Consider the following 27,451-nt stretch of genomic DNA (forward strand, 5'->3'; position numbering starts at 1 on the left):
GTGGCAGATTTTTTTTTCTAGAAGCCTTTCAATTTATATATATTCTTAACTAAATGTTTCCTAGGCATCTTAGGGGCAAATCCTAAAGTTCTCTGGAATGATCTGCAAAGACCCAAAGTAGCAGGATCTATGTGTTTATGTATGACAAGGGGACTAACCAGTGGGAAAACCCTATAAGGGGAAATGTCTACACCTTTGTACTTTGCGGAAGTGACACCCATTGCACGAGTCTATGCAGAGGGGCAGCCAATGTCCCCTTTGAATGGGAGCATGAGCAATGGATCCTTTTACAGTGCAAAGTCTCATTGCCCATGGCAGAAGCAGCTGGCCCCATCCATTACTTCCTCCTCTCTTTTAACATGAGTTGGGGCTGAGGATTTCTTTCCTTAATGCTACTGTGTTGTAGCTTCATTTCAAATGAACAAAGCCATCTTACTTTTGCTTTTCTCGTGAGTTCAGGAGTGGACCTTAGTGTACGCTAACAAAATGCTAGAGCTTTTGTTTAAAGAGACGTGACGGATTTCTTTCTATCCTCCATAAACACTGGAAATCCCCTTTAACCAGAATTCCAATAAATGTCGTCTTGTTGGAAACATTCTTTCACAAAGTTGTAATCACTTTGAAATCTCTATAATAGACGATTACATCATAGAGAGCGATAAACAGCATTTATTCACCACGGGCATTAAGGGACTTGGCATAGTTTGGACAGAGTGATGCGTGGGTGAGTGTGCTGTCTAATTTTTAAAAATAGTTGAGGGAGGCACCATGCAGAACTCAATTGGGAGAACCTGTTTACTAAAACTTTGCCTGTGCACCATACCAAGTTTGCAAGTGACTTTTGGATGCCCAATTTGAGACACCTTTAAAAGACCCTGATTTATCAGAGAGTGCTGAGCACTCACCCTTGAAAATGGGCCCCCTTACAGTGTCTCAAATTGGGCACCCAAAATCACTCGTGCCTTTTGAAAGTTTGAGGCCAATATGTGCCCCACTTTTCTCCAACAAAATTATTTAGGTACTAATCCATTTTTGTGTTGGTTTAGCCTTCATTAATGAATGTGTGTATAATTACTCATCTGAGCATGATCCCGTTCTTTTTCCAAAGGTCTCTTGACTAGTGCTGCCCTCTCTAACTGCCTAACATCAAAGCATTGAGTCAGAACATCAGAGGAGAGTCAGGTGGCTTCCCCCTCCCTCGCCGTTCCACTTACAAGATTTCTCACTTTCTCTTTCTTTCTCAGTTTCATTTACTTGGTCTATGGAGACAAGGAGCTGCAGTAAGCCGCATAGTATTTCATGTGAAAACACAATTATACTTTTTAAACAGACTGATATTTTTGTCTTCCTGAAGAAGGCCAGATGGCTGGAGTTGCTGTAAAGAATCTGATAAGCAAAAGTCTGAGTTACAGAAAGTGTGGCTAATTCATATTATCATTAAGGATGAGATCTATCTTCCATTCTAATCTTCCTTTCTTTTCCTCCAGTTGCTCATAACTCTGTCATACTAGTTCATTTTGGGCTGAAATTTTCCTTGCTTGCGTGTCAGGCCAAAGGGTAAGCGTTCTGGAAAACATGAGCGGAATCAGGTCAGTTGTTCTTGTTCTAGATGGGGGAGGGCAGAGGGAAATATTCAGTCAGGAAACTTTGCACATGTATAGTTGAGACTCCAAAGGCAAAAATATCACTCTTGGCTTATTTTGCAAAGATCATTGAGATCTGCAGCCAAGTTGGAAGAAAATCAGGTCAGTAGTTTTTTCTTTAAAGTTATGAGCACATAAGTATGGCAGATGTTGTGATCCTACCTCTCCTATTGAACTCACCCTGCAAGTAAGAGTTGTATCACCGCATAGAAATGCGGAGTAAGTTTTTATGTACTAGCATATAAGCGAGGTTGTTATGAGCCTCTGGCTGGGTGGAGTCAGGGGCAGAGACATGGGAGATCTGCGAGAAATCCTACAAACAGCGAGGTTTAGGGAGAAATCTTTGAATGAGATTCATGTTTGATTTACCTATAAAGCCAGGGGAAAAAAAGGAACTTTGGGGCTTTGAATAGCAGGTGTTTAGTATTGGGAGCAGGGTGGTAGTGCCACTTGCTCACATGGTGCAGAAGGGGATACATCCGCCTGCAAAAAGGAGTGAAAATGAGAGGTCCTAAAATGGATCTAAAATTCTTAAACTAATTTTTTTTCAGTTTTTACTAAACAAATTCTGTACAACTTTTTTTCCAAATTGCTTTTTGGAAATTGCTTACTATTTTCAACCAGCTCTAGTTATGAGGCATCTGCCTTTTAAGGGTGGGAATTCTAGGGTATATAATCCAGAGGGACTGATAGAGGATATTGTCCTGGGATGGGGGGAGGTTGTGACTAATCATGTGACCAAGAGCCAGGCTGGCTAGGGCAGGATTGGATGGGGGTAGAGGGGGTTATCTAAGGCAGCTCATTGCACAATCAGGGTGATATGCTGGGGAAAGCAGGCTGTTTGAGTCTCTTTCCCACAAGTGACTGAAGAGGGAGGGAGGGTGGGTGGAGACTATGAATAACCCTGTTCCTTAGGAAAATCGGTGGCAAACTTTTTCAAACCTAGCAATTGATCACTTTAGATTTTCAAGGATCTCTTTGCAAGGAGTGGTGTTAGGATCTAATTTCTTAAAAATGAAAGTTGTAATTAACTCTGACATTTCAAGGGTTCCAAAGTAAGAGAGGCCTGTGGTTATGAGTTTTGTAAAGACTAGCTCTGACCCTGCACATAGTACAGTGCTGAATGGGGGGAGGCAAAAACTTCCTGATGCCAGAAATGATTGCTCCACCACCTGAAATGTGAGATTAATTTCATTGATGTTTAGTATACATGCCTGTAAACGTATGGAAGGCCAAAAGTCAGATGGAACTATCTAGTAAAAAGCATACACTGCGACACCAGGTTAGGACGATGCTGTAGAAATAGTGCGTAAAAGCAGAGGAAATTGAAAAAGGTGCGAACATGAGCTCTGGAGGAGATGCTGATTGTACTGAGCAAAGTGTTTTGAAATCCTCTAATATGAGAGGATCCTAATAACTTCCTGCTATGAGGTGCTTGGACTTCTGCTCTGGTTAACCTTTTAGTCATGGCTTCTCAATGACCAGAGGCTTGCTCACATTTTTTCACTACCTTTATTGTAGTGAGGAGGAGAAGCCCACGTTAAGATGCTTTCCACGTACTTGTATCTGGCAACTAGGAAGAAGCAGTCCTGATGATGGAGACTGTTGCAATGCACTTGGACAATGTGAGGGAGAAAAGGTGGTAAAGAAATGAAGAAGCTGACATACAACATATTTGCTTTTGACTTTCTGACTTAGTGATTGATGTTGCATTAGGTCAGTTAGCAGTCACCCATGGAATGGAGGAGTAATCATTGAAATCAGTGTCTTGCCAGTGAGGATTTTGCCCCGTGTATTCACATGTGCAAAAAGTCGTTTTTACTAGTGACTTGTCGATACTTGCAGTAGCATAATTATCAGTAGCGGTATTCGTAAAGCATCAACAGGGAACTCAGTACTGTACGAGACCGATGCTAAGCCAGACCCTGCCCCAAATGTACATTTGGGAAGGAAAATAACAAATCCCTCTGAGACACTTAACTCATCACTATGGTATCTGAGCATCTGGTCACATTGTATAGACTGACAATGTGGGATGCTAAGAACGTACTGTCTTTTCAGTACACAGATAGATGGAGATTGTTGTGGTTTTGTAAGGTGGGCAGGGCATCATGAAGAGTTAGGCCTTACCTTTCTTCTTGGAGGTTAACTACTCCATTATTATTATTATAACATCTAGGAGCCCTCATCACAAAACAGGACTCCATTGTGCTAGGTGCTGTACAGTCACAACACAAAAGGATAGCCCCTGTCCCAAGGATACAGGCAGGGAGTACAAAGAAACAATGAGACAATTGGTCAGCACAACAGGCAGCTCATCAGCAGCCTAACCATTACTAAGATTTGTGTGGATCCTATGGCCTGAAGCCATAGGGAGTAGACCTTACTGTGGACATCCGTTGGTGAAATGGGAAAAGAGCAGCCCAGAGTTGCTTGAGCACTCCACAGGGGACAGTGCTATCTGATGGCATTGGTTGCAGAGCAAGGGGCTGGCCTATACTGGAAAGTCAGGTCAACCCACCTACATCATTCAGGGGTATGAAAAATTCACACCCCTCAGACATTGTTAAGCCCACCTGAGCCCCAGCGCAGACAGCACTAGGTTGATGGAAGAATTCTTCCAGTGACCCAGCTACCACCTCCTAAGGGGGTGGATTTACTACAGCGTCGGAAGATCCCCTTGGAAACACTACAGTGGCACAGCTGTAGTGCTTCTAGTGTAGACAACCTGAACGGCCCAGGCCTCATGTGCATTTGTTCTGTGATGCTGTGGGCATCTTGGTTAAAATACAGTTACGTTTTGAGTTTGCGGGCAATGAAATGAAATGAAGGGACAAGAAAGGAACACCTAATGTGCCTGGGGTCACCCTGACTGAGATTGCAGTCCGGCCCGGTTGGGTAAGGGAGCCTGGACAGAGTTAAAAGTAGAGAAGGGCAGGATGGTGGGTGGGGTGGGGTGGGGGGAAGAAGACTGCTGGCACTGGGAGTGCCATTCCGGTGGTAAAGATTCACTTTAGGGTCCTGAATATCACCGATCCCTCTTTAAGTAGCTGAGCCCAGCCAAGCCAGCTATAAAATGGCCTGGGTAGAGACCGTCGAATCATGGAAGTCAACGAATGGCTATGCAGGTGGTGTCGGAGAGAAGGCTTTGGATTCTTTGACCATGGGATGGTGTTCCAAGAAGGAGGAGTGCTAGGCAGAGACGGGTTCCACCTAACGAAGAGAGGGAAGAGCATCTTCGCAAGCAGGCTGGCTAATCTAGTGAGGAGGGCTTTAAATGAGGTTCACTGGGGGAAGGAGACCAAAACCCTGAGGTAAGAGCGGAAGTGGGATACCAGGAGGAGGCACGAGCAGGAGCGCGTGAGAGGGGAGGGCTCCTGCCTCATACTGAGAAAGAGGGGCGATCAGCAGGTTACTTCAAGTGCCTATATGCAAATGCACGAAGCCTGGGAAGCAAGCAGGGAGAACTGGAAGTTCTGGCACAGTCAAGGAATTATGATGTGATTGGAATAACAGAGACTTGGTGGGATAACTCACATGACTGGAGTACTGTCATGGATGGATATAAGCTGTTCAGGAAGGACAGCTTCCTGACAGTTTTGGGGGGGAGGGATAGCTCAGTGGTTTGAGCTTTGGCCTGCTAAACCCAGGGTTGTGAGTTCAATCCTTGAGGGGGGCCATTTAGGGATATGGGGCAAAAATTGGGGATTGGTCCTGCTTTGAGCAGGGGGTTGGACTAGATGACCTCCTGAGGTCCCTTCCAACCCTGATAGTCTATGATTCTATGACAGGAAGGGCAGAAAAGGTGGGGGAGTTGCACTGTACGTAAGAGAGCAGTATGACTGCTCAGAGCTCAAGTATGAAACTGCAGAAAAACCTGAGAGTCTCTGGATTAAGTTTAGAAGTGTGAGCAACAAGGGTGATGTCGTGGTGGGAGTCTACTATAGATCACCAGACCGGGGGATGAGGTAGACAAGGCTTTCTTCCGACAACTCGCAGAAGTTACTAGATCGCAGGCCCTGGTTCCCATGGGAGACTTCAATCACCCTGATATCTGCTGGGAGAGCAATACAGCGGTGCACAGGCAATCCAGGAAGTTTTTGGAAAATGTAGGGGACAATTTCCTGGTGCAAGTGCTGGAGGAACCAACGAGGGGCAGAGCTCTTCTTGACCTGCTGCTCTCAAACTGGGAAGAATTAGTAGGGGAAGCAAAAGTGGATGGGAACCTGGGAGGCAGTGACCATGAAATGGTTGAGTTCAGGATCCTAACACAAGGAAGAAAGGAGAGCAGCAGAATACAGACCTTGGACTTCAGAAAAGCAGACTTTGACTCCCTCAGGGGACTGATGGGCAAGATCCCATGGGAGAATAACATGAGGGGGAAAGGAGTCCAGGAGAGCTGGCTGTATTTTAAAGAATCCTTATTGACTACAGGGACAAACCATCCCGATGTGTAGAAAGAATAGTAAATATGGCAGGCGACCAGCTTGGCTTAACAGTGAAATCCTTGCTGCTCTTAAATACAAAAAAGAAGCTTACAAGAAGTAGAAGATTGGACAAATGACCAGGGATGAGTATAAAAATATTGCTCGGGCTTGCAGGAGTGAAATCAGGAAGGCCAAATCACACCTGGAGTTGCAGCTAGCAAGAGATGTTAAGAGTAACAAGAAGGGTTTCTTCATGTATGTTAGCAACAAGAAGAAAGTCAAGGAAAGTGTGGGCCCCTTACTGAATGAGGGAGGCAACCTAGTGACAGAGGATGTGGAAAAAGCTAATGTACTCAATGCTTTTTTTGCCTCTGTCTTCACGAACAAGGTCAGCTCCCAGACTACTGCACTGGGCAGCACAGCATGGGGAGAAGAAGTGGTTTGGGACTATTTAGAAAAGCTGGACAAGCACAAGTCCATGGGGCCGGATGTGATGCATCCGAGAGTGCTAAAGGAGTTGGCGGATGTGATTGCAGAGCCATTGGCCATTATCTTTGAAAACTCATGGCGATCGGTGGAGGTCCCAGATGACTGGAAAAAGGCTAATGTAGTGCCCATCTTTAAAAAAGGGAAGGAGGAGGATCCTGGGAACTACAGGCCAGTCAGCCTCACCTCAGTCCCTGGAAAAATCATGGAGCAGGTCCTCAAGGAATCAATCCTGAAGCACTTAGAGGAGAGGAAAGTGATCAGGAACAGTCAGCATGGATTCACCAAGGGCAAGTCATGCCTGACTAATCTAATTGCCTTCTATGACGAGATAACTGGCTCTGTGGATGAAGGGAAAGCAGTGGACATGTTGTTCCTTGACTTTAGCAAAGCTTTTGACACGGTCTCCCACAGTATTCTCGCCAGCAACTTAAAGAAGTATGGGCTGGATGAATGGACTATAAGGTGGATAGAAAGCTGGCTAGATTGTCGGGCTCAACAGGTAGTGATCAATGGCTCCATGTCTAGTTGGCAGCCGGTATCAAGTGGAGTGCCCCAGGGGTCGGTCCTGGGGCCGGTTTTGTTCAATATCTTCATAAATGATCTGGAGGATGGTGTGGATTGCACCCTCAGCAAGTTTGCAGATGACACTAAACTGGGAGGAGTGGTAGATACGCTGGAGGGTAGGGATAGGATACAGAGGGACCTAGATAAATTGGAGGATTGGGCCAAAAGAAATCTGATGAGGTTCAACAATGACAAGTGCAGAGTCCTGCACTTAAGATGGAAGAATCCAATGCACCGCTACAGACTAGGGACCGAATGGCTAGGCAGCAGTTCTGCAGAAAAGGACCTAGGGGTTACAGTGGACGAGAAGCTGCATATGAGTCAACAGTGTGCCCTTGTTGCCAAGAAGGCCAATGGCATTTTGGGATGTATAAGTAGGGGCATTGCCAGCAGATCGAGGGACGTGATCGTTCCCCTCTATTCGACATTGGTGAAGCCTCATCTGGAGTACTGTGTCCAGTTTTGGGCCCCACACTACAAGAAGGATGTGGAAAAATTGGAAAGAGTCCAGCAGAGGGCAACAAAAATGATGAGGGGATTTGATAGCTGCTTTCAACTACCTGAAAGGGGGTTCCAAAGAGGATGGCTCTAGACTGTGTTCTCAGTGGTAGCAGATGACAGAACAAGGAGTAATGGTCTCAAGTTGCAGTGGGGGAGATTTAGGTTGGATATTGGGAAAAACTTTTTCACTATGAGGGTGGAATGCTGGAATGCGTTACCTAGGGAGGTGGTGGAATCTCCTTCCCTAGAAGTTTTTAAGGTCAGGCTTGACAAAGCCCTGGCTGGGATGATTTAGTTGGGGATCAGTCCTGCTTTGAGCAGGGGGTTGGACTAGATGACCTCCTGAGGTCCCTTCCAACCCTGATATTCATTGATTCTATGAAAACCGTGGACAGCGAGGAGCTGAGTTGGCTTGGACTGAAGCTGTGGAGACAGCTCCAGGGATCAGGGGTGCTGGAACAATTGGTACAATGGGGGTGCTGAGAGCCACTGAACCAAACTGTAATCCCTGTATATAATGGGAACCATTTCAGCAGCAACCCCCAGACCGCTAGTTCCAGCACCTATGGCAGGGATTTTGGTGTGGGCCTCCCTACCCAGCAATTAAAGCTGAAATCACTTCAGCTGGATCAGACAGCAGAGTCCCCAGTCACCACTTGACCTGCCAGAATCCTTGGACTCCAGAAACCCAGAACAACCAATTGTGATTGGGGGAGCAAGGAAGTGATTAGAATGTGTTAGTCACTCAAATACCAGTAGGACTGAGGTTGGGGCTATAGTTAATTAAGACACTTTCATAGGGTGGGAGTCTTACCTAATATCATTAATTTGTTGGTTGGTGGCTTTTCCAAGTTTGTTCTGTTTGTCCTATCTCCCCCTCCCCTCCAGTCAACTTCTGTTTTAAATCTCGGGACTCTGTGCTTGTGAGTGAGGCGGTACTGCCCACCCAGGGTGCCATCTATCATTTCCCAGGTTTCTGGGTGAAGGCTTGAGCCTGTGTTAGTCTTTAGAGTGACCCCCTCGAAAACTGAAGCCAGCTCTTTTAGCTGCTGACAACAGCTGACAGAAGAGTTACATTTTGTCATGGGGAAGGAGAGATTTTTTTAAGGGGGAATTTGAAGGGGGATAATGAGGTAGCTTTGTGGATGTTTATGGGGAGTGCCTCCCGAGTGTGAAGGGCAGCACGGGAGGAAGCATGAAGGTACTAGCTTGAAAAAATTAACAAGTGGGCAGTGGAGGCAGTCATCTTAAGCTGATCGGAGGTGAGCACTGAAAGCTCGATGCCAAATGAGAGATGATAGGTATGGTGGTGATGGACCAAGAAGAGCCTTTGAAAGTGAAGACAAGTGCAAACCTTCCCAGGGTGGCTTATACAATATTTGTTAAGCTATGGCTGGTTATTTTGCATGCAACCCACAGAACCTAATACTGAATTTGCACTTTCATCTCCCTGGCAAGCTAGATCTCAGAGTTGCGGAGGGATAGCAACTGTGAGACAAGGCTTTAGTTTTCCTTTAGGCTGCAAGAGCCTTTTTTTTTTTTTTTTTTTTTTTTTAAATGTATTTGTTCTGGAAGTGAGGCAGTTATTTGGTAGAATTTGTGAAAGATTTAACATGCCTGACACACAGATTTCGAGGAGGATGGAGCTGAATATGGAAAAGTCCATCATCGCTACTGTCCAAATACGAAGGAAAATAAGGTACAGTTGTTTTGAGATCCCAAAGAAGGTACAGTATGTTCACAAGAATTTATTTGGTTTGAGAACTGACATACATGCATGGAAAATTACTGTGCTGTTTATGCTTTCATATAATATAGTTTTACATTTCCTGCATGTTGAACGTTAGCAATGGTACTAATTCAGGCTGCTTAGATTGGGCCAGCAACATTTCTTGTCAGTGGCAGTCTTTCCCCTGTAGAGTCCTCTGTTCAAATCCTGCATTAGGTCACAAGTAACAACTAAATTCATTGTCTCATCTCAAGGTAGCTGCAGAATGGGTTAGGGCACATTGACAGAGCTGAGGGCCTGATCCAAACAACTCTAGCTGACTTCAGTGGGCTTTGGATCAGGCTCTAAGAGAGAGGTTACACAGTAGGAGACCCAAACCCACTGAGATTCCTAAGGCTTTTCACTGACTGTCATGGACTTTGGGCCAGGCCTTTATGTGCTGCTTGCATCCTGTTTGCTCCAGCCAGCATTAACAGTATCACTTTCATGAGCACCATAGTAACTCTCAAATCAGCCTTTTCAGAGTCCTTTATCAACAGGCATGGACTGTGCATAATAGACAGGCTTACGTTCATCTGACCCTCTTGCAGGCTCTGACTGAGAAGCAATCTAAAATGCCGTGTCACAGTAAGTATATTATACGTTCAAGACTTGAAGGCCAGAAGAGACCATTAGGACCATGTAGTCTGATTTCCTGTGTAACGCAGGCCATAGAATTTCACTCCGAGTTAGGACTGAGATTCTCCTAGCTAGATTTTTCTAGCTTGAGGGAAGATTTTTAAATTTCACTCTTCTTAAACCCCAAATGTGGCACATTTTCTGTCTTGATGCTGGAATGTTTAACCAACCTGTGATTTGATTTATTTCCCCCTTCAGCATGCTCTTCTGACTCTGGAAGAGAGAGGGCATTTCATCAGTGCCAAGAGGACACGTTCCTTTGTTAAACTTTTGCATTCATTTAAAAATACCCATTTACGTAACAGAATAACATGAGTAAAGAACTCAGCGTACCATAGCAGTGTATCAGGTGATGAGACTTTCCTTGGTGCCTGCTGAATTGGAAAGATTTTCTAATATCTGAGCCCTTACAAAAAAGAATAAGTGAACTCTGTGAAAATATAATAGTAGGTACTGTATGCTAACTTAAAACCTAATGTGTTATTACTGGCTTTTATACACCTGGTTACCCAGGGATAAAGCAATATGATATTTATAACCGGGTGATACTGCTTTGTAATCTGAATATATTGCATTCACACTAGTGACTTGAACAAAGTGTTTCTTCATTTCTCAAACCATTTAATGGTTTTCTCATAAGAAACCATGAAGTCAGTTTTGTTGTGTTTGTCAGTTGGGTTTTGACTGTGTGTATTTTGCTCCACAAGAGGGTTATTCAGAGCTCCCCTTCGGTCTTAATTAATTGCAGACCCTCTGGAAGGCAAGCCCTGTGGGGCTGGAGAGCTTCCAGTCTGGTTTCCATTTAGCGTGTGGGCTGCAGCTAAGCATGTTGAAGCACTGCTGGCACATAGCTGTGTGAGTTCAACTACTTCGTAAACTCTTGCAGTGTTGCTTCAGTTAGTAATGAGGGAGAATGCTAAAAGGCATTCATTGATGATTCTCCAACCAGGATCCATGGCTTTTCAATTCAGGACTTTATAATCAGAAAATAAGTTTACATGACTTTAAAAAAAAGCGTATAGCTCCTTTTGGAGACTAATTTCCTATTCACAGCATTTAAATCTTAAAACTTTCAGCTGTGCTTTCTTTAAACCCTCAGTTCTATTCCAGGATTTTCTTGATTTTTTTTTTGTCTCTTCAAAATGCCAAGTTCTCATACCAGGGAACAAGTCAAAACTTTAGATGTTTTTTTTCCAGTCTGCCAAACCTCTCTAAATTCCACCATATTTTTTATTTGATTTGCAAAGGTTAGACTTGTAGCAGTGTGCAGTAATCTTTTCTACTGAAAACTTTCAGATATAAGCAACAGCCATATTAAACATATAATGTGCAAATACTGCTGGTGGGTTAATACACTTATGTCTCTCTGCTTATTTTGGTTTATGCATACTTATGGTTTCATAAATACAGATCTGTGCGAGTATCTCTATTTGCGTTGGAGGAGGTCTGCTATGGAATTCAGACTGAGAAGTAAAGCCAAGTGATCTATTCCTAGATGAATTGTGAATCATGTACGCTCTAGTAAAAACAGAAGGACCATCAGGATATTGTATAACAACATTTTGAGATGGAAGGAGAGGCAGCCTGACTGAATTCATCTAGGGATCTTCTGCTACTTTATAGCACACAGAAATTAAAAGTTACTAATGAAATAAAGCCCAGAAGGAAACAGTCACATGTAAATGTCTCTTCCCCCCTGCCACCTCCCAGAGGATCTGGGGAGTCTTGGGGAAAATTCTGCATTTGGATCTGGATTTCAGTTCCAGTATCTACCCTTCCTGCATGCACAGGGCTCCTGTTGTTCTCAATGAAATTTTAATGCTTGGGGGAGGAGGAAACTATACTTTGCATACTTTCATGACTTTCACACAAATGGCATTGCAAAATGCTTTGCAGAAGTAAATGAGAGAAATTAAGAAGTATAGGCCAGGGACAAGATAGACTTTTTTGATGAGATTAGAAGAGAGAGTCTGACCGTCTATGGCAAAGTAATCTGAGCTGAGACCAGCTATGGGGATATCTCTTCTTAGAGCTGTTAGATGGTGTCAAGGTTCCTTCCCCACTCTGAACTCTAGGGTACAGATGTGGGGACCTTCATGGAAGACCCCCTAAGCTTATATTTACCAGCTTAGGTTAAAACCCTCCCCAAGGTACAAATTTTGCCTTGTCCTTGAACTGTATGCTGCCACCACCAAGCGTTTTAAACAAAGAACAGGGAAAAAGCCCACTTGCAGACGTCTTCCCCCAAAATATCCCCCCAAGCCCTACATCCCCTTTCCTGGGGAAGGCTTGATAAGAATCCTCACCAATTTGTACAGGTGAACACAGACCCAAACCCTTGGATCTTAAGAACAATGAAAAATCAATCAGGTTCTTAAAAGAAGAATTTTAATTAAAGAAAAGGTAAGAGAATGACCTCTGTAAAATCAGGATGGTAAATACCTTACAGGGTAATCAGATTCAAAACACAGAGAATCCCTCTGGGCAAAACCTTAAGTTACAAAAAGACACAAAAGCAGGAATATACATTCATATCCAGCACAGCTATTTTACCAGCCATTAAACAAAAGGAAATCTAATGAATTTTAGCTAGATTACTTACTAATTTAACAGGAGTTGTAAGGCTGCATTCCTGATCTGCTCCCGGAAAAAGCATCACACAGACAGACAGAACCCTTTGTTCCCACCCCTCCAGGTTTGAAAGTATCTTGTCCCCTCATTGGTCATTTTGGGTCAGGTGCCAGAGAGGTTATCTTAGCTTCTTAACCCTTTACAGGTGAAAGGGTTTTGCCTCTGGCCAGGAGGGATTTTATAGCACTGTATACAGAAAGGTGGTTACCCTTCCCTTTATATTTATGACAGATGGACAGGGTGAAAAACCCATCATGCAAAATGAGAGGATGAGCTGTTTAAGCAAATACATTTTTTTCTTGCTTTTATTTCATTAAGTGATGACACTGTGTTTGGTGTTGTACAAATAAGGGGAAAAATGGTCCCTGCTCCAAGGAACTTGCAATCCTGAATGCATAGGCAAAGATCAGACACACACATGCACTGGGAAACTCCGAGAATGGTGCTAATGTAAGGCCTTGTGTTTTGGGTTTTTTTGTTTTTTTGTTTTTTTTTTTTGTATTTTAATAATAGATAGGTATTAGTGTTACCTTTGTAGAAGAAGTGGGTATTAAAGAAGGATGTGAATGCAGAAAGGTGTAGGAGACAGCATGGTGGGAAGATGGAAATGAGACCTGCACTGTGGAAGAGCTGAGCAGGATTCATTGCCTGACTACCATAGGAACTGCCAAGTCAGACCAGGGGTCCCTTTATTCCAGCATTCTGCTCTGACACTGGCCAGTTAGACACTTCCAAGGATGGACCAAGAAACCTCATAATAGAAAGGAATGAAATGAAGGCAGAGGCCTAGGCAAGGGTGATGCTGAACAGAGCCCAGAACGAAAGGCTGAGCCACTTAAACTCCCTGTGGAAGATGCGATGAAGCTGGTGGAGGGATTTGTGGAGGGATTTACAGAGGGATATGATGCAGCCAGCCAAGATAGGCAAGGAAGATTATTTCAGCTGAAGCTTGTTTACGTTTTCATTTCTTTCAGCTAGGAAAATTTTTCTCACTATTTTAGTGGGCACAGGTAACACACAACAGGTGAGGCAAAGTTCCACTGCAATGCCCCCTTTTCCATTGCTCAGAGCTTTTTCTGAAACCAATTATCTTCTTTTCCTCCCCCCCCCCACAACCTTCATCTTGGCCCAGAGGCAACTTGTTTGTTGAAAGACTGAAGACGGATAGTTCAGCTGTGTTCGTTGTTACATCTGCACACAATAGGAATTGCCACACTGAGTCAGACCAGGGTGACTGGCCAGTACCAGATGATTCAGAAAGAGGAATCCTGCTTCAGGCAGCTATGGGATAGCCTGCCCCCAGGGGAAGTTTTTCTCCTCACCCCTAAGAATTAGAGGCTGGCTTATGAGCTGAAGCTTTACAGTTTGTGTCCCCTCTAAAGCTTTTCAAAATTTTAGTATTGCAACTGGGGATGATCTTATCCATCTAAATAACTAGGTAACCCTTTTATTGAATCTTGCTAAGCTCTTGGCCTCAAGTGCATCTTGTAGTGTGGCTTCCGCAGGCTAAACTCGCATTGTGTGAAGAAAATGTTTGCTTTGGCAGGTGAATGAGCCTAAAAAACCTCTTCCCCCACCCATATTCCAGTGAGAAATTTTGCTCTGGCAGACTCAGTAATGGCTGTGATTTTGTTCAATCTGCTTGTTTTCTAGATCTCATTGAGAGCTAAGGAGTAAGCCAAGTTTTAAGTAAAACAATAGTCATTTGAAATGTCTGAGCATTTAATTCTTTTGTGCAAGCTGAGTAGAATTTGCTCCTCTTGTTTAAAAAAAAATTGATTGATCTCTGAAGTTAGAGAGAAGGAATGGGACTCTGAAGCTTTGGAATTAAATTTTCATCCACAGATTAGGGCAGCTGAGTTCTAGGTTGAGAGCATCGAGCCAAACGGGTCCAGATCATAAAACTTAAAAGCTCCATTGGCCCTTCACTTACTTTTATTTAAAGAGGACAATGCTATGTAAAAATAGTGTGACTGCAACATTAAGTATAAGGAATGAAGCACACAGAATGGAGCTGGAAAGCAAATGCTAAATTTGTCCACTTATGCTTTATTTTAGTGTCTTGCTATTACTATACATTTGTCAAGCAATTCAATGTAATAGCGCAATTTGGGGAATAATTTCTTACACAGTCGTACATACAGTAAGGAACAATGCAGCTATGGTCTTCAGATTTGGCTTTTCCTTTTTAGTCTCAATATGATGAATGAAATGAGTCAAACTGTAAGAACATCAGTTGCTTTAAAGTTTATGAACTGTCATAGTTAGCAAGCTGAAACTTTTCAGATAACGAGTCAAAACTACAACAGCCTAGGATAGTGGGTCATCTCAAATTGAGGTGTCCTATCAAACGATGGAGTATTTATCATTAAATATAGTATCGGGATAAACTAACCTAGAATTTAATATTCAAATAATAACAATCATATAATATGCTTTGACAGTGTATGTCATATCCTCTATGTGGACCTGCCACTACAGGGAGATAACTGCCTATTAGCTGGCTGTTAAGGGAGTAACTCCTTTATCTAAGCTAGTAAAGGTCTGTGCTTCAGTGCTAAAGCTCTGAGGTTCATATCCTGCTGATGACCTGGGTTGAGGATCATTACATTAACATGCTTTATTAGATTCTGCTTTGGAAAAACTATTCTGGAATCAACAGGGTTCACAAATTTATGGATGTTAGGAAACAAGAAAACTGAAATTCTCTAGGATAAGCTCGAATCAGATCGTTTGATTTGTGACAAAGTCTAAAGATTTCAGCAGATACTTAAATGTTACATAATTGGAGCATTAATGCATCTGAAGAATTCTCTTCCACTAGCATCATCCAAATAATCAAAAACCCAACACTTCTCAAGTATATTACTGTTTTCTTCATCGTGAAGAAAATGCTTAAGAGAATGAACTGGTTATAGAACCAATACACTTTTAGGCTGATTTACAGAGGTGCTGAGCCCCTGTAGCTCTTAATGAAATTAAAGGGATCAGCAAGTATGCAGTACCTTCGTTGAATGAATATTTCACTGGCTTGAGCAATGGATGCTTACGAGCATCATTCATTAGCACCTGGACTGCAATTGTATTATGAATTCAGTCTGTGCTAATAGAGGAAATTGGACCTTTATCAACCAGATGCTACATGATAAATACTTTATCAATAAATTGGCATAGAAGATTAAATGGCACTCTGAAATAAATGAAGTGTGTGCGTGCATACGCACACCCATTAATTTTGCTGAGAAGCTCTAAAAGCTTATTTAAGAGGCCTAATTATGTCACACCTACATATCTAAGTTGCTCTCTGGCAGAAGCTACGACCTCTGTGCCATTGAACATTCAGACTGACTCTGGCCTTTGGATTCTGGCTCAGTGGTCTAAAGAGGGACGATGACAGGTCTATGGCAGCCTCCGCTCCTCCATAACTTTGTCTAGCTGTGTGTGCTGCAGGTCTTGGCAAGATGGTCGTAGGGATCTGTGAGAGGCATAAGGGCCCTGGGGCAGGTACCGAGATTTTCAAGCAGCCCTGTTTCGGGATGGCCTGATTACCTCATGTGAGGGTGGCCCTAGAAAAGGTAGGTCAAACAAGCCCTGCCTCATTGTTTTACATCCTGGCTCAACTGTTTTTAATAAACAGAATTGCTTGCGGAATATTTGGACCCTTGGATATGACTTTGATCTGAATTTGGATTTGAGGAAAATGGCTGTGGTGAGTAACGAGCTTGCATGGTTCAGATTGCATGCTCTTTCGGAAACTTGCCTCTCAGACACAGGCTTCGTAAGGGGGACAGACTACGCTATTTACTGGCATGAGAAACCTGAAGGCGTAAGGGGAGAGTACGATTACAGGTTTTGCTATCAGAAATAATTGTATGTCATCGTGTGAAGCTCCAATTGCAGTGTTCATGCGTATCATGACACTTTGAGTTAGTCTACAGAAGGGATTCATCAACCTTGTCAGTGTCTGTGCTCCAACTCTGCAGGCTAGTGACGAGGAGAAGGATAGCTTTTACCAACAGCTGGAAGAACTGATTGTCCGGATTCCACAGAAGGAACCCATCCTAGTACTTGGAGACTTCAATGCAAGAATGTGGTCCAATGCTGAGATCTGACCTGGGAAGGGTCAGAGAGTTCTTGAGCTCTGTGCCAGGCAAGGCTTATTGGTGACCAATGCATTCTTTACTGGTAACATCAGAAAAACATTGTGGAGACATCTGAGGTCCAAGCACTGGCATTAGCTGGACTTGGCACAGACAAGACATACATACTTGAAAGATCTCTTGAATACATGATCCTTCCAAAGGGCAGACTGTGACACAGATGACACTCTCTTGTCAGCTTGAAATTTCATTTTGCAGCAAAGAAGATCCAACGTAATAAACCTGCTGTACAGCCTAATATTGTCTTGTGCCAAATCAATGATCCTGTCAAGAAACGGCTTTTTAATGAAGTAGCAAAGACAGCTGGAATGAATTAAACTGCTTCAGATGCATGGGAAGTCTTGAAGACAAGTATCTACAATATGTCAATCAAGAGGGGTTTTTTTGGAAAGAGTACTAGGAAAAAATGTTGATAGTTCATAGACCGTTTGGACATACTGCTGCCACTCATTGAGAGGAAAAGATCTGCCCTGATCACCTACTACTGATTCCATCAATAACCTAAGAGAAGCTTGTAAGATTGTTCAAATAGCTTCCAGGAGGTGCGGTGAAGAATTTTTGGCTGGGTATCTGACCGCATCCAGCGGGTGGATGGTGCAGGTGACAGTAGAGGGTTGTATGGGGGCATTAGAAAGGCCATTGGGCTGATTAAAGAACAAGACAGCTCTGCTGAAAGCTCTAGGATGGCAATATCATAACTGATAAAGGAAAGCAACTGGAGAGGTGGATTGAACACTATGGAATGATATACTCAGGGGAATCTGTAGTAGACCAAGTATGTTAGGCAAATTGCCTGGGTTTGAAGTTATCACTCCAGTGAACCTACACTAGAGGAACTTGAACAACGCATCAAAAAGTTTCCCAACAACAAAGATTCAGGATCTGACTGTTTACCGGCTGAACTCTACAAAATATGCAAAGACTTGCTGCAAAGATTGCACGAGGTGTTGCTATTCTGTTGGAACAAAAACTGTTCTGCAAGATTTTAAGGATGCTTGTTTCATCTAACTCTATAAAAACAGAAGTGATTGTAATAACCACAGAGAGAGATTTCTTAATGTTGTGGGGGGGAAAAATCTTAAACTGTATTTTTACCTAGACTTCAAACTCTAGCTGGGAGAATCTATCCTGAGAGCCAGTGTGGCTTCTGCTTGGGAAGGTCCACCATAGATATGGTCCTTTCTGTAAGAAAATTGCAGTGCAGAGGGAAACATTTCATTGTATGTGGCTTTTATAGATTTCACAAAAGCTTTGACACAATTGGACAGGGCTTTACATTGTTCTGAAGAAGCTAGGTGTTCACCCATATTGCTAAACCCAGTGAAATCTTTACACGACAGCATGAATGCAACTGCAACGTATGAGAACCAAGAGTCTCTGATTCCTTTAACATCAGCAATAGAGTGAGGCAGGGTTGTGTACTGGATCCTACATTGTTTAAAATTTCTCATTCCTGCTTCGATATGTGTTCTGTGATGTTCAAGATGGTGTCTATCTTAGCACTAGACATCATGGTGGTTTGCTTCACATTGCAAGGTTCAGAGCTAAGACAAAGGTGAAGGAGATCATCATAAGGGATCTGTTTGCGGATGCTGTGGCCCTTGTGGCTCACTGTCTTGATGCCCTACAACATATTAGCCAGTTCTGATTCATGCAAAATCTTTGGGCTAGCAATAAGCTTGAAGACTGTTACCATGCACCAAGGCTCTTCGGAACCAATTCCAGATATCACCTTAGAGTATTCAACTGGATGTTGTTGACCAATTTTTCTACCTTGGCTCTGTTATCAGCAACGTAGATCTTGATGCTGAACTAGCAAGTACAGTCAGTAAAGCAGCCAGGAACTTGGCTCTTTTGCAAGACAGAGCCTGGAACAATAATAAATTGTCAACTAAAGTGAAAATCCGTATTTATGAGATGTGATTTTTATCCACTCTTTTTTCTATATGGTTCAGAAACATGAACCACTTGCATCAAACATATCAAAAGACTAAACTGCTTTCATAGCCGATGCTTGTGTAAAATTCTTCCAATAAGATGGCAAGACAGGGTGACAAATGTGGAAATGTTTAAATTGTGCTAGTATGTGTTTCATGGGAACGTTGATTAATAAGAGACTCAGGTGGCTTGGACATGTCAAGCGAATGCCAGATTACAGGATCCCTAAGAGTTTGCTGTACTCTGAAGCTCATGAATGGTCTAGAAAGAGGCAGACTGCTGCGCAGGTTTTGGGATGCTTGCAAGGATGACTTAGTATCCTGTTTAGAATCTCTGTGGATGCTTGGGAAAGGAGTACAGAATGCTGCTCTGGTTGGCGGAGTCCGCTTGTAGATGGAGCAAGGCATTGCGAGGCGGACTGGATCGAGCTTTGTGATGGCTGGCGTCCGAGGAGGACAGTCTCTGCTGCTTGGATTCAGAGCATTGCTAGTGCGTTGTTGTGCCCTCCCTGCGGATGAGACTGTCACTTGCGCGTTGGACTCGGCAGCCATCGAAGAACTCATTGGTGCATACACCAACCTCCGTAAAGAGCGGCTGTGCCATTGACATGGAAAAAAGATAATATCATCTCGTAAAATCCTTTCAAAAATAATTTTAAGCTTCTCAAAATAGTAGCTGCTTAGTATAAGAGGTCTGCAATTTTCCAGAAGTTACAATAAAAGTAAAACTGGATTTAACAAAACATACAGCAGGCTGTGCACTGTAGGATTTCAGCCTGACACAGAAGAAAAAAGGAACCTGTCCTACTCTTCCCACAAATTACCATATTTCCCTTTTTGATTTTTTTTTTAATCTTCAGCGAGGAATTGCTTGATGGCTTTTATAAATGTGGCAGAGAGAGAAATGTAATTTCTATAATGCTTCTAGGAGGGACTTTCAGAAATGCTTACAAGATTTAGGAGCACAAATTCCATTGATTTCTACCAACTCCTAGTGGGAGCTGAAGTTCTTAGGCCTTGTCTATATTTAAGTTTCACTACTGTAGCTACATCACCAATACCATCCTTGTGTATGCAGCTTAGACTGGCAAAAAAGTGCTTCTGGGGGTATAGCTTCTACCATTCCGGCAAGTGAAATAACCTATGCTGCCAAAAGCACTTTTATGCCAGTATAACTGCACCTATGATAGGCTTTTGCCAGTGGAGAAATGTTGGAGAAAGTCGTAGCCCTGACTGACACTGTGCTATCCGTGTGTTTCTAGTGGAGCTCTGGCCTAAAAGTCCTGCCCAAAGAGCGCACGAGCAGTGACTTGATGGGTTGTGTTCAGGGAAGAACTGTGGAGGGCGAGTTGCTGTAAATATTGGGTGAAAAACACAAATGAAAGGAGAGCTTGGAATGACAGCACAAGCACCAGGTTCTCAGCTGCAAGGAACGCTCCATCACAAGGCTTTAGAGATTAATAGTAAAAACCCTGCTCCTTCTAGCTTTGGCAGGCACTTCCCCATCCATGATACACCATGTCCTGGCTTGAACCCAGGGAGACTTACCAACAAACCCAGCAAGACACAAGCTCATGAGAGGGCCTCTATTGAGGAGTGGATCTTTGGTGTTCTGACTCCTTGAATAAAAATGCAAGCTTGTAATTTGCCAGGTACTACAGGATCCTTTTTAACAGCAGCTTTTAAAATAAGCACAGATGCAAAACACAATATTTTTGAGGCCCCAGTTTTCCACTGTCTTGCAGCTCGTGTAGCAACTTACGCTCATAGGCCTTCGTCACCATAGTATCTGAGCACTTCACAATCATAAGTGTAGTTATCCTCACAACACCCTCTGGGGTAAGGTAGTGCTGTTATTCCCCTTATACAGACAGGGAATTGAGGCACCAAGACTGTGGCTTGCCCAAAGTCACACAGGAAGCTGGCCATTGAGTAGGAAATTGCACCCTTGCCTCCCAAGTCCTAAGCTTTTTCCCTAACGCTCTCACCATCCTTCCTTCTCGCCTCCGCACAGTGCACGTAGAATCCAATCATTCTGATATGGTAGCACTTTGGACCCACTTTGCACAGGTGTAATGTCTCCACAAAGTGCCAGGTGGCAAAGAATCAGTCCACTGAGTCTAGATTTGCAACTTTCTAAATATGTTGCATTTCTTATTTAGGTGAATGTGTTACCCATGAGAAAATCAGTGCCTAAAGGCACTCAAATCCTATGGTTTCAGATAATATTCAGGGATGATAAATGTTGAGATATATCTGCAGGGTTTATAAATAAAGCATTCTTCAGTCTCCAAGAACAACCAGAGGCGGGCAGCAATTTCCTTTTGCTTTGAAAGTGACATCTTTTGTGAACAGGAGGACTCTGACTTTGTGGACATTATTTCATGGGTTTGCAGATGAACCAGGAACAAGAACAAGCAAGCCTTAAGAGGGTTAGTCAGAAAAGGCCATATTGCACTAAACAGAAAACTAGAGAAATGGATGCAGAGGGGGAGGAATATGCTGGAAAAAACCTAATGTGTTCAGGTACTCCTACAACAGCAGCAGCATTTGTAGGTTTACGAGCCCTCTTGGGCACAATTATGGTTTTGTTCCAACCCTACTGCAGAGAACGTAACTGAGATGAGGTGGAACCAAATGAATTATTTGTAAGTCGTCCTCAAACAGATCCCTGTTTTCTCTAATTCATTTGTTCAGAATTATGCACTATATAAAGTTTTGGGCTGTAGCTTATTTGGAAGCACTTCATTGTGGATGTTTGAATTTCAAAGAGTTGAACTGTTTTGCTTAGGTATCCAGGACCCATGGTCTGATTCTTTTACCTGATTGGATGAGCACAACTCTCACAACCAGGTTTCTGGTGCCAGCACTCCTGACTATAAATTTATAAAAAATTATTTTCCACGTATTTTTCATTTCCTGCTTGTAATTAGCTGTCTTGGTGAACGTTCCTGTTCGTAAACTATTTTACTGTATTTGCAGACAGTGAAGACAAAGTGATCATGAACAGCTGAAATTAATTCATTTAAAAATTCTGACACTTTTGCACCATTTGTCATCTGTTATTAACATTCTTAAATACATGGTGGTAGTAGAAGAGATGCTAATTATACCACTAACTAAAACTTTGAGATCAGTGGCAGATTTTAGAGGATTTGGGGAAGCAATCTTCCACGCTGCTTTTTCATCAGTATTTAACCCCTCACCCCCATTTATAGGGTTGGTGTTTCACAATAAGATAGAGCCTGGAGTTGATGAAGTGTTTTTGACTTCTGACCTAAACAGGACCCAAACATGATAAAGAATGATGGCTACTTCAAACCTAGATCTGAGAATGAAATTATTCTTGGTTACCTCAAAAAAACTAAAAATGAATTTAATACTGTTCAAAAGTAGGTGCCAAACAAGCATAGCTAAAACCTGATCCAGGTCACTAGCCTCCCCATTGACATCAATTAGCTTTGGATCAGGCCCTTACTGCAGCATGTAGGAAACCCAAAAGATAGCTCTGGGGAAGTGTGTAATCAAGACAAAGGCTAATGAGTATTTACACTTAAAAAAAAAAGTGGGGTGTGTGTGGGGGGAGGACTGGGGGGAGCTAGTAGGTAGCAGGGAAAGATAGAAAAGCAAAGTAATGCCATTGAAGTAGGACCCTTGAGGTCCTGTAATCAAGTAAAACAAATTATATAAACCATGAGTGTAAAAATCTGCCCAAAAGCTGTTAAAACTCATACCAAAATTCACCTTTCACATCTATGGCTTGAACCTTGATATCACTGGTCATTCAGACTCTAGTAGGAGAACAGAATGACTGAGAGGAGACCTTTCTCTTTAGATAAGAAATTTTATGCCAGAGTGTCACTGATGACAGAGAACACAGAGGGTGCTCTGCTCCAACGTCCGAGTGGTGTAAATCCAAGCTGGAGTTAGTCAGATGACATTTCTCATACTAACAAAGGTGAGACTGCAGCTATTTCTTCAAGACGCGTTTAATCACCTAATCAGAAAGGGTACCACTGAGACAAAGTGAAGCTCCTTGAGGAGGTTTCTGTAGCTAACTATCCCTGAACTGTTACTGTCCTCATGAAATGGCAAGGGAACTTTTTCAGAAGCTAATGAGTCATTGAAGAACCACAGCTGCACACCAGTGGATCTTTATAACATCCAAATCCCATTAAATTCACAGTTGTTCTGTATTATTTTTCCACTCACTGCTGACTTATTATGAAGATATTCATGGTATAACCATTTAGGTTTGGTTTTACATAACCAGCCTTCTTTTTGCCTGACTTAGTCACTCTCGTTTTAGTGACACTACAGCTGCTTTTGGGATGATGAATGCTGATGTCACAAACGGGCTAGTACAACATCGCTGAATGAATCAGGCAGAAAGAGAAATCAGCTTTGAAAACAGAGACCTTCTGTTTCCACACAAATACTTTGGTAAGCAGTAAAGAGGGGCAAAGAAATAGAGGTTAGTAAGGCTTCAGGAGAACATATATTTCAGAGTTTGCCAGCGTGTGGCAGTGGTCCTTTAATAATTGCAGTCTCATGAAGTTAAATACTGTATGTTCCACACTTTGCTGCAGAAGCCAAGTTGGAAAAGGATCCGGACAGCCACTTATAGGGTGCACACAGAATTCAAAACAAAGTGTGAGACACCATTTAAATAAAAAAAAAATGTTTAAAAAGTGATCGCAAAAATTACAGTAGCCTGACCTGAAATGTGGTAGATGGAAGCAAATTACTAGTGCACCCTGCCAGGAAGGAGCAATTTAAAGATGCCTTTAACGCTTTTCACAATAAAATGATTTTCATAAGCAGCTTGTGTATCTTTCTTGCATCCTTGGATTTGTTGCTTTTGAGTACATTCTGTTATGAATCCTGAATCAAACTTTTTCCATAAGAGCAAAGAATTAACATGCTAGTACATTGCAAGCCTGTCGGTATATACTTGAAATATGCTACATTTCGGTAAGGAATAGAGTTGAAAGCAAATGGGATCTAGGTGCCTAGCTGCCCTTTGTGCCTTTAAAATTTCCCCCCAGAATTGCTGATTTATTTATATCTGTAGCTTTTATTTCAGACACATCACTTGCGCTAGCAGTATGGAACTCCTTACACCAGGGAGGCATGTTGTGCTTATACATTGTGTTTCCTAGGGATTTGTACTGTTGCCCATCTGAGCACTTTTCACATAAAGTAGGTTGGTTTCAATGGGAGTTAGGTGCCTAAACACCTGTTGAGGATCTGGGCCAAAGGCCTTAGTGGACTCCATAGAGTCTCTGGCTCTTGTCCCTGTTAAATTTTGTGAAAGTGAGGGAAGGAGCTTGGCAGTAGCTGGCACGCAACTGCGAAGCAGCTTTTAAAGGCTCCCCCACCTGATGCTAGTCTGCTGGTATAGGGGGTTCCCTGCTGTGAGGGGCTGGAGAGATTAAGATGTAATGCTGTTTGTGGCTAGAGGATCTTCAGTGCCATTAAAGACTGTGGTCATAACACGTAGAATGCCATAACCTTGAGGACTATGGTCTCTATTCTAGATCTGGGAGACCTGATCATACAGCTGTCAGAATGATTTCTTGGTGGGGTAAGCTTATTCAGAGAGCTGAATCCTAAAACGCACCAGCTTTCTTTAAATCATGGGGGCAGTAAACAAAAAGCCAGCCACTGTACAGTCATGTCTGCTGTGTACTTTTGTGTATTAGAACATAAGAACTGCAATGCTGGGTCAGACCAATGGTTCATCTGGCCCAGTATCCTGTCTCCAATGGTGGCCCATACCAGAACTTCAGCAGGAGCGTACAGAGCAGGGCCGTTGGAGAGATCCACCCTGCTCTTCCCCGTCTGGCAGTCAGAGGTTTAGGGTCACCCTGACAATGGGGTTGCATCCCTGGCCATCTTGGCTAATAGCCATTGCTGGATGTATCCTCCTTGCATTTTACTAGTTTTTTTTTTTTTTAACCTAGTTATACTTTTGACTATCACAACATCCGCTGGCAATGAGTTCCACAGATTAACTGTTAATTAGGACTTTTGTGGATGTGTGGTGAGCTTTACTAAAGGAAGAATAAAGGATGACTAACTCAAAGGTAAAGATGGCTGGGAACTGAGATATATGCTGCTAGGAATAAGGCAGGAGAATGGTGATTTTTTGGGGGGGAGGTGTGTGTGGGGGAGAGGGGTGGATGCTAGTAGTCTGAGCTGGAGATTACCTGGTTAAAAGAATGGTAAATAAAATAAAGGAAATGTCATTCTTTGTTCTCTGTTCATTTTGTCACTATGCTCAAGAAATGCATTGGTGTCACCATGCATAAGGTGACATATAGGGAATGATGGTGACTTGATGCAGTATCATAAGCGAGGTCACCATGTACAACCCTATGGTATGATGTCACTATATAGCATCACAGTGGAATAGGGTGGGTTTCCTCATTTGTAAGAATGAAAAACGCAAAGTGCTGAAAGAATAGAAGCAAAGGGAAAGCGCTATGGTTACTAATATTATTTGTATTACTGTAGTATTTAGGAGCCCCAGTGAGGGACCAGGATCCCATTGTGCTAGGCACTGTGGTACCTAAATTGTTCTGTGTAGATTCTCATAGGGGAATAACAATAAATAATGGCATGAACAGTATTTAAGTGCTTCTGAGCACATGCAGAGTCCTCCATTGGCCTGAAACAAACAGGTCTTAGTGTGTGCAAATAGGGAAACTTGTATATGTGAATCATTCGCTTCGTGTTGACGTGATTTGTGCCTGTAAATGACACTGCATGTGTAAAGAGAGGCACTCACAAGCAGGGAGGACAGAATTTACTTCTGTGGATAAGACCCTGGGGACCATCCCCAGGCCTGGTGAACTCCAGAGCTAACCATACAGTGGTCCTAGTTGTGCCTGAGCACTGACTAGAGCCCCCGGCACCTGCCAGAGAATAAAAGAGGAGAAATAAAAAGTGATAGAATACAAAATAAAAATGCTGGACTGTCCAAAGTCTCATTGCTGACCTTTCAGGAAATAACATGAAGCCGTATTGCTTTTTTTGGTGACTAATTTTTATTGATTTTTTTTTTTCAGAAGGAAACAGACAATGAAAAGTACAGAAAGGTGAATGGATTGACACTTGGTAAGTTTCCAAATACTGCACGGAAGTGGTATTACTTTTAAATGCAAGTGGTAAAAGTGATGGTGGATTAGGAAAATGAGGCTTTTTGTGGTCTCTCTTTTAAGTACTGTACTAGCTGATCCTGCAAGCTGTTAAATCCACAACTACTTAACAGTTCTGCTAAGAACTATAAACTGGACTTTTCTTTTTATTGACTAAGCCGTTTGTTTATCTGACTGTAAGAGAGAAATACAGAATCTTATGGATCTTTGCTGCTGTTGATAGCAGAAGCTTGGTTAAATTTTAACTCTATAAAAGTACTTGATGAGATTAAGTCCATGACAGGTGCTACTGGTACTAAATAGATGTGGTCACCGCAGACACACTTGTGGATGAGAAGTTAAACTTTTGGGGGGAGACATCAAAGTATGTCATCTTTGAGATAACTGAATGCATTAACACAAGGCCTTCTTTAAACACAGAAGTCACACCAATTTAACAGTATTATTTTAAACCAATTTAGGTAAATCCAAGCAACTGTGTGTGTGTGTACACTCTTATTAGCTTACATCTGAATATTGGTGTATGAGAGAAATGTGCTGTAAATATAGATGGTATTAGATTCACAAACATGATTTCAGTAAGAATGTTCAAGTACAGATAAAAATGTTGTCTTTAAAATATTAATAAAATATAATTAAAAGACACCCTCCACTTAAGCCCCTAAATACGAGAAACTCAGAATATGTACATTTTAATTAGGGCTGGTCAAAATTGGCAAAATGTTTTTTTAGAGTGGGGTGGGGAGTGAAATTTCACACCGTGTTCACACACAATTCATTTAGCATGGTCCTCAGAGCCTCAAAATTATGAAAAAGTTTCTTATACATTCAGATGCCACGAAAGTGAGGCATGCTATTTTCCTGTGAATACTTCACTACCTTTTATTTTACTCTGGTCTGACAGACAGCGCTCTCTGTAAAGTGACACGTATTGCAAAATATGAGGCGTGTGGGCTAGCATTCCTGGGGGGGAAGAGTCAAGCTTGTGGTGAGTGGTGGTCAGTAGCTGAAGTAAGGTGCACGCCTGTGAGTGAAGTAGTAGAGGATATGTACTGTTAGCTTAACTTTCTTTTCCTTGCTTTTTTGGTTGTCAGTTATGTCAGGTGTGTGGTAACCTGAGCTATTTCACAATGAAGTTTTTTTTTCTTGTGCATGAGTAGCTATATTTTCTGCTTCAGTGGGGCTACCAGAGTACTACTTGGCTCATAAAGTTACCTTGATGGTGTTTCACATGAATGAAAAAGACTATATCATGCATGCTCTCACTTGCCATTCAGTTTTCTGACAGTATAACACCAGGGTGGGGCATTCCAGGAAGACTCATCATACGTTTTATCTGAAGGGCATTCGTTCTACAGCTCACACCTTTCATTAGCAAAGCAGACATTCCCTTTATATAACATGGAAAGTCCTCCCCACCCTCTTCTTTTCTCTTTGAAATAAAGGGCCTGATTCTTCACTCTGTTACAGGCTTTGCACCAGTATAATTCCATTGACTGCACTGTTAAACCAGTGTAACCGGGAGGGTG

At 42.6% G+C, this 27,451-nt stretch overlaps 1 long non-coding RNA gene across 1 annotated transcript in view; it reads left to right on the forward strand.

Annotated features, from left to right (window-relative positions):
- The first annotated feature begins 1,630 nt into the window (after positions 1 to 1,630).
- The window catches only part of LOC141997597 (uncharacterized), a 184,095-nt gene continuing 158,274 nt past the window's right edge, over positions 1,631 to 27,451 (forward strand). Inside the window, exons 1-2 of the long non-coding RNA XR_012641746.1 lie at positions 1,631 to 1,745; positions 25,833 to 25,881. This is a non-coding gene — a long non-coding RNA (uncharacterized LOC141997597). The remainder of the gene's footprint in view (positions 1,746 to 25,832; positions 25,882 to 27,451) is intronic.

Source organism: Natator depressus, chromosome 1 (genome assembly GCF_965152275.1).
Source record: "Natator depressus isolate rNatDep1 chromosome 1, rNatDep2.hap1, whole genome shotgun sequence".
NCBI lineage: Eukaryota > Metazoa > Chordata > Testudines > Cheloniidae > Natator > Natator depressus.